This window comes from Euleptes europaea, chromosome 20 (assembly GCF_029931775.1).
Source record: "Euleptes europaea isolate rEulEur1 chromosome 20, rEulEur1.hap1, whole genome shotgun sequence".
Classification (NCBI taxonomy): Eukaryota; Metazoa; Chordata; class Lepidosauria; order Squamata; family Sphaerodactylidae; genus Euleptes; species Euleptes europaea.
The window spans coordinates 427,255-435,201 of record NC_079331.1 but is presented as its reverse complement, the minus strand read 5'-3'; positions in this window follow the sequence as shown (position 1 = coordinate 435,201).

The window sequence follows — 7,947 nt, the reverse complement described above, 5'->3', positions numbered from 1 at the left end:
AACTCCTGGCGGCAGCAGAGACCCCACTTTCTGCGCTGCTGGCTGTGCCTCCCTCTGGATCTCTCTGAAGCTGCTTCTCACTTTCACAAACATGCCCCAGAACACTCCTGGGCAGGAAAGGCTGCATCACATGCCAGGAGGTGGATCCCTTCCTGGACCAAAACACAACCCCGCCCCCGCCACCCCAGTCCACAGTCCTGGACCAAAACACACACACAAAAAAACCCAAGTCCCCAAGGACCTCTGAAAGAAAGCTCAGCTAGTTTTTTTAAAGCTCTTGCCTGAACAAAAAAATCCAGAGTGGGTTTTAAATAAACTCCAAAGTCAGTCACAGAAATCAAAAGACCTTGGGGGTTGCATTAAGCATGCCACTAGTGGCCAAGAAAAACCCAAACAACCCTTTATTTATTAAGCACTTTCCTCTGGCTGTATTTGCTGTTGTTCTGTCCCTTTCCAGAGAGGGCTGAAGCAGCTTCAGAGGGAGCCGGATTTATCAATTCAACGAATAAAGTGCAGTCTTTGAAGAGTGAAGCAGTTAATAAAAAGAGGGGAGCTAAATATGAAACCTCCGTTACAAGCTAGCATCCCCCAATTCACATACACAGTTCTTTATAAAGCCTCTATTCTTAAGAGCTGGTCTGGGGGATTTAAAATAGTATTAACTGTCAAATCCATCCATGCCCAATTCCCAGAATAAAGTTAACTTAAAAAAAAATCAGGAAAATAGAGACAGAAGTTATTTAATGAAGTAGGAAGAGAAGAAAGCAGTCAGCAAAAAAGATGATGATGTGACCAAACTCTTAAAACTATTATCGGATGAAGTGCTACAAGAAAACCCCTTTTAACTGAACTTCATACACCACGGAGAAATGGAAGAGGCCTGCTAAAGTGTGACAGAAAGGAAGGTTTAACCCCCGCCCCCAATAAAATAATTTCTGCCACAAAGCCTTTGGCAATTTAAGTGCAAGGAAAGCCATGAATGCACATGAACACCCACATTTCTCTCTTTCCTCTGACATGCTTACCAATTCTCACTCCCCTTCTACTTGCAGCACCCGCCCCCCCACGAGAGCACGGCAGGCCAGAAGGCAGGGGGTTTGCTCAAGGTCACCCAGAGACTGTCCTCAGGGATCAATCCAGATAAGCCCTTTGAAGCCCAACTTCCCTGGCTGCCAGCTTGTTCCCAGGCTCAAGTTAAGGTGCTGGTTTCGGCCTTAGCCATGCAAAAGGAGCAAACTCCTCTTTCCACCAGAAACCAGAAAGGCCCACTTGGGCCCCTGAACACTCCGTAAGACGACCGCTGACTGACAGCAATGCTATTAGGGAAGCGTTCATGCTGGTGCGATGCACACTTCAGACAAGATATGCCGACGTAGTTTTAGATTTTCTAAGGCTCATTCCAGAGTCTGCAATTGTTCTAGGATTAAGATATTATGCAGAGTATTATTCCTTGTGATTAAGTGCGATTTTATGAACAAAGAAGAACAAATGTAGGATTTGCAGCTCAACAGCGCAGCTCCTGTTCCCAGTGACCTTTCTGCAGCCAGAACGGTGTCAGCGATCCACACAAAATTCAGCATGCTTCAGAAGCTCCGACATACACTTTGTCAGGGTGAACCCACCAGCAGGAGACAAAGCCCTTCCCTGCTCGTGAGTGAGAACCTCCGCTTGCTGGGTGAAGAGGTTTTGGCTACAGTTAGCGGTCACAAGAGTAAGGAAGGGACATTTGCCTCCCTGTTGCTCTTCAGCGATGCTGTGGCAGGAGGGACATCCTGAGACGGATCCATAGAGCTCTCCGGCATCTGATGCCCATTGTCCGTACTTCCTGACTCTGTAGGGAATGCCACAATTGTGGATCCTGCAGCCATCCGAGGCACTGCCCAGAAAAGCAGGTGACGGAACGCTCCACTGTAAGGCTGAATTAAAAAAAAAACACATCTAATATCTGTGCCTAGTTCTCAGCTTGACAGAAATTATTCCTTGATAGTGGCCAGCTCCATTTTTGGGTCTTATAAAAAGGGGGAGATAAAAGGCAGTGGAAGAGAGAGGATCTGACTCCTTCCCTGAAAAGGGGGGGTAAATCAAAGAGTCTCTCTGAACACAAGCAAAGAGACAGAGTTAAAAAAACACCCTGGGGCCCAAAGTGAACGTGAGACATACCCTGGGGGTACTGAAATGACAAAGTGTTAAACCCACATACTCTTGTGAATGAGTGCGAGAGAGAATTAAGAATAGTTCTTAAAATATGAAATGGGAGAAAAGAGCTCCCTCTTCATATTTCCTTATTTAGAGAGCCAGTGTGGTGTAGTGGTTAAGAGCGGTGGTTTGGAGCGGTGGAGTCTGATCTGGAGGACCGGGCTCGATTCCCCACTCCTCCACACGAGCGGGAGGAGGCTAATCTGGTGAACAGGATTTGTTTCCCTGCTCCTACACACGAAGCCAGCTGGGTGATCTTGAGCTAGTCACTCTCAGCCCCACCCACCTCACAAGGTGTCTGTTGTGGGGAGGGGAAGGTGATTGTAAGCCGGTTTGAGTCTCCCTTAAGTGGTAGAGAAAGTCGGCATATAAAAACCAACTTCTTCTTCCTTTTTGTACCTTTTTGCATTCACCCCAAACCCAGGCACAAAACAGGGCAGCCGTGTGAGGATGCTGTTTTGGCAGCTTCCTGTAGGTGACTGTATGATCTAACCCTTCCCTCTAATAAAATTAAAGGAAGTCTTATTTTGCTCAACAGCACACCACGGATCCTTGGAAACCTCGGCCATGGGAAATGCTACGGGCAGGCAGAACTGCGCTCTTGGAAAGCAGGGGGAGAGAGAGAGAAAGGTGAGTTTTGGGGCATGCCGTCTTGCTGCTGAATGGGAAAAGACAGCTGGAACACAGAGGTGCTGGACAGGTCCTTTCCAATTCCTCGTTCCTTTTTCATGAGAATGTGCAGACATCCCAGGCAGATGGAAAGAGGCAAGGAGACGAGGGGAAGAGAACACTGGGAACACAGAAGGGAAGCTGCGGGTTTGCTGCAGAGCTGCAGCACGCCAAACGGGCTGCGTGAAAGACAGGTTAAGGGAAGACAGCTTCATTGTCTGGGAAGCAACCCACTCTTGTCACCCATAGCCAGGCATGTAGCCAGCGCTTCTTTAAAGCAACACCGGCCAGGACAGGTGGTTCAGCAACGCCGATTCTGCCTAGGAGATGTGGGTTCAAGTCCCCCACACTCTCTGTCGAATGTAACTCCGGGCCATTCGCCTTACATGGCTATCGCGAACGCCTCAACGTTGATTCAACCACCTTACTCCAGCCCATCCAAGTCAGCCACACCTGCGAGGCCTCTGGCAGCCACGGAGGGAGTTTCACCCAGACATGAAATTATCACCTGCCAAAGGTAGGGGCACCTGAAGATGTGGACATAACCTCCCTAGGTCTGAAGAATTCAATAAAACGCCCTAATCGGGAAGACAAACGAGCCACAGTCGCATCCTCCGCCAGGCCCTCCCTGCCCGCCATAGGCAAAGGTCTTGAAGGGTCAGAGTGAGCTGGAAGACTGGTCCTGGGATGGATTTGACCAAACTCTGCCAGAAACTGACGTCAAATATTGCCAAGAAAAATAAAACCATCACGTACACGAATTAAGGGGTGGTTGGGGAAACCACCTCAACCAACTTGCATATAGAAATCCTTATTGCAGTAAAATGTGAGGCAGAGATTAGTGACATAAAATTATTAATTAGGTACAACACATATTTGCTTCATGGATGTTTCCAATGACTGTTCTGTTTCCATCGTTCACCACTGAGAATTTAAGTGAAAAGAGAACACCCAAATCTGTAGGTAGGTACAACATTTCTACTAAGACCATTTCTAGGTAAGAAAAACATTATTTCCATAATTGTTTCCTTTCATCACGTGCTCACTCCCAAAGATCGGTATGTAATTTAATTTTGGATTACTCGTTTTTGGTATCTTTCAGCCTGTTACTTTTCTTTTTTTAAGCCCAGAAGTCATCAGTGTAAAGGGTAAAGCATGAAGTATTTTTAGCTGCTGCTTGGGCTGGCGGGGTGGGGAAATAAGATCCTTGGATCTTAGAATAATGGTTTTTGGCACTGCAGTTGGAGTTTATCAAGCGGCTATTCAGCCCGAGTGCTTAGGCAGGCAAAAGCTTTTCCAAGTGCCTCCAGCTGCCAGATGGGCCTCCAGGTAAGCTGCAGGTTAGTGTCTTGCTGACATCTGGAAGAAGATGCACACAGAGAGAGGAAGAATGGGGCTTCCACTCATGTGCAGAACTCACAACGGAGGAGGACAGACAAAACCACAGCCTCGGCCCCACACTGCAGAACTAGGGCCAAACTGAAAGAACCGGCCCATTTTGCTTTCCTATTCAGCCTCTCCCCCCCCTACTTCCAGCAATGACTCATCCCCCAATGCACCTGCACCATGTGTGGTTAAGTACTATTGAATAAAAGCCCCACACCTCAATTTACACAACAAAGAAACCCAGCCTACATCTCTCCCTCCCCCTCTTCCTGCCTGTTTGCTCTGAAAAGGGGGCTGGGGGGTGGGGAGTGGAGAAATCTGCCTTCAGTTGGCAGGGATTTTACATGCAGATTCAAGGATAAACCATGTTTTTTATTGTAATGAATTTAATATCACAAAGCAACCCAAAAGCATTAGATTATCACAGCTGTAAATGATTTTTTTTTAGCCAATCCCCTCCAAACCTTTTTTTATCAAAGCTCTTTACTCTCCAAGGAGACATTTCTGAGCAGGAGGGATCAACAAACCAGTTGCTGGAGAGTCTCCCCCGATGCTCGGCTCAAGTCAGAAAAGGCTTAATGAAGGCTCGAAAATCCACCAGGGCTTCCCGAGGAACATCTGACTTGGTGATTTATGCATATTAATAACTGCAGTCCTATTGAGGCAAGCGGAGCCCTGCACGTCCCACGAATCTTAATGTCTTCAGCTCCACTGGGATTATTACCAATGTAAATTTCTACCATTCTGGGCTATTAATCTCTGTCTGTCCTCCTGTTCAGCAACATAATGACTAATTAAACATCAAAAGACGAGAATGGGAGATTTTCTTCGACAGTTCCTGGGCCACCTCCCCTCCCCTCCCCCCCTCCCGCGAGAGGAATTCTTGGGACAGGGCTAAGTAGGTAAATGGACAGGTATGTTCTACAAAATACTGCTACCTGGACCTGAAAAAATACCCTGCAAAGGTGTTGCTCGACTGGGGGGGGGGGGCACAGCTCCCAGCGCTCAAGAGGGACTCTTCTACAAGGATACTAACCCAAGAGCGCCCGGCTGCTATACCAACCACCAGAAGCCCTGTGAGCCGTCGACAAGAGCCGGACAGCAGTCCCTTTTTCTTCTTTTGGGGCAGGCCCCCTTTTCTCTGCCTGAGCACTCTGCTCTTTCTTCTCCGCCTCCTCGCAAGCCTGTCTGAGACCCCCCCCTCTGTTAAGCGCCCTTCCTTTGCCATAGTGCACAAGTCCTTGCTTAGCGCATGCATGCGCACAGACCCAGTTCTCTCAGGACTCCCTGGTTTTGGTTTCTCCACCTACACTTCCATCTGCTCCTCCCTTCACTTCTTTCTGCACCCCCCTCTCTTCTCTCTCTGAATCTACAACTGTGCTGCACCCCTTTCTCTACTTCCTTATCCCACCGTCAAGTCAAGTTTATTAATACGGTCGACTGACCAATCACATGCCAACAGATCAAAATTTCCAGACACAATAGTTTTGCACCGCAAAATCACAGACTGCTCGTACATATAAAGGTGTAAGGTCAATAAAAGCAACCCCTGGTTAAAATTATCACATTAAAATTCATTCTCTAATAAAGCTCTGTGTATTTTAATAGCAACAGCGCAGAACTTGGCAGTTTGGAGAGTAAGCTGAGGGTCTTCTCCTAATAGGAGCTTCTTTGCCAAAAGCTAAACTGACTCGTCAGGGAATTTACCAAGTAGGGGGGAAATAAGCTTTGATCTAACTTTGTGGTAGAATGGGCAACCTTATCCCACAGGCTTTTCTGTACCCGCCTTTCCCATTTTCTTCTGCCTTAAAAAAACAAAACCCAAATCCATTCCCAACCGCTCTTCACCGCATTCAGTAGCAACGACACACGGGGCCTTCCCTCTTTCAGCAAGTCAAACAGCAGGCCAAGCAGGGTGGACTGCTGCTGAACTGGACTAGAAAACACGGCCTCTCAAAGAAGGGAAGGAACACCACAGATGCCGCAATGGAGACCTTCTCTCATTCCCCTCCCCACAGGCCAGGCCAGGCCTCAGAAATTCCTACAAAGAGGTGGGGAAGGGCTGCCAAGAACAGGTAGCTGGAAGTCTTCCAGGGACCAGCTACTGACCCCCGGGCCTGGTGCCAGGCTTGCCTCAGATGGACATTAGAAGCTTGGCTCTTTGTGGTAAAGGCGGGTCAGTGATCCAACAGTAACTAGACAGTATGTCAACCAGTCCATTCAGTTGTGCTTACTAGAAGTTAAAAAACAAAACAAAAACCTTTACTTACAGAAGAAGGCAAACCAGGGGGCACCTTTCTTACTTTCTTTGTCTGCAGAGAATCTGCATTAAAAAAGTCAAAGATTTCACAATTAGCTACACTTTAGGACCAAACAGAAATAAGTAGCAATGCTTAAGTGAAACCGCTGAAACAACCAAAGCACTCCAAAAAGGGCTTGCAAAAGGGAGGAGAGTAAGAAATGGGCAGAAGGATCCACTTACAACAACTACAGAACGTCTGCGGCAGAACACGTTTCAGTATGGCCAAGTATGCTATGAAACAAACAAGTCTGCACATCTACCCTGAATCCATGAGCTGACTCAGGAAACCTTCCCAGGCAGAGTTCAACCAAGGAGACACAGAACTGAACAGTCTTCAAGGATTAGCCTTGTGAGAAGCACTATTCAAGCCAATGCTTCACAGAAAATCAGAAGGCGCCACTGCCAGAGGGAAAGGCCAAACCAGAATGGAACCTGCTGACTACAGGGGAGGAGCCTGCAGCTCCGAAACAGGCAAGTCGGCCAGTCTGGCAGGGAACAAACTGGAATGTTATGACTCAGGCACAACGGTTCTCACAAGCGGACTGGAGCCTGGTGCTCACACTACGGTATTAGAACAGATTTGGGTTACTATGTGGGTTACACCTAATTTGTGAGATTTGGGGCCTCTTTTTTAACTCAGGAGCTCCAAGTTAACATGGAATAATATACCCACAGAAGAGTTGCATCTTCAATGAGACAGATTCCTTACCAAAACAACAAACAAAAAATCCTTGCTCTTGTATGCAAAGAGGAACATCCCAGCTTACTAATCGGCAGGCTGCGAGGAAAGCAGCAACAGCCAGTCTCATGCTTAGCATCGATTACTTACCAAGAGAAGATGACTCGTGAAGAGATCTTCGCCTGGGATTTGTGGCAGAAAACGGGTAATACGGTGTCCCAGCTTTTCCTGAGGATGACATCTGACTCGGGCTTCCAAGCCCTATATTTGGTCGAAGCAGACTGGACTGCAAAACAAAGAACAGAGTGACATTTCAAAACATTCTCTCTAACAAAACATCAATTAGCCAGTGGTGGCCATTAACTTCAATTCCAAACCAGTTTGAGGGAAAACTCCATCCTCCATCTCCGCTTGCAAGAAGAGAGCGTAAGCACACGAACAAGCTGATTCAGGCTGCATTTGAAATCAGCTGAGCTGGGGACTACAGGCAGGGCTAAGTCCTAAGTTTTGCCTTTACTAAGCCTAAATAAACTGAGAAATAACTAAGTGAGGTTTGCTGGGAGAGCATTTGTGTTTGTTGTGCCAGAGGGGTGAGTGGGTGATTAAAGCTTGATTGCAGTCTTTAAGCTTGATTGCTGCTCTTAAAGAGGGGGTGTTTTGATTGGTACTGGATGGAGCTTGTGTGTGAAAGGCAGAGGCTGTGAGCATATAAATT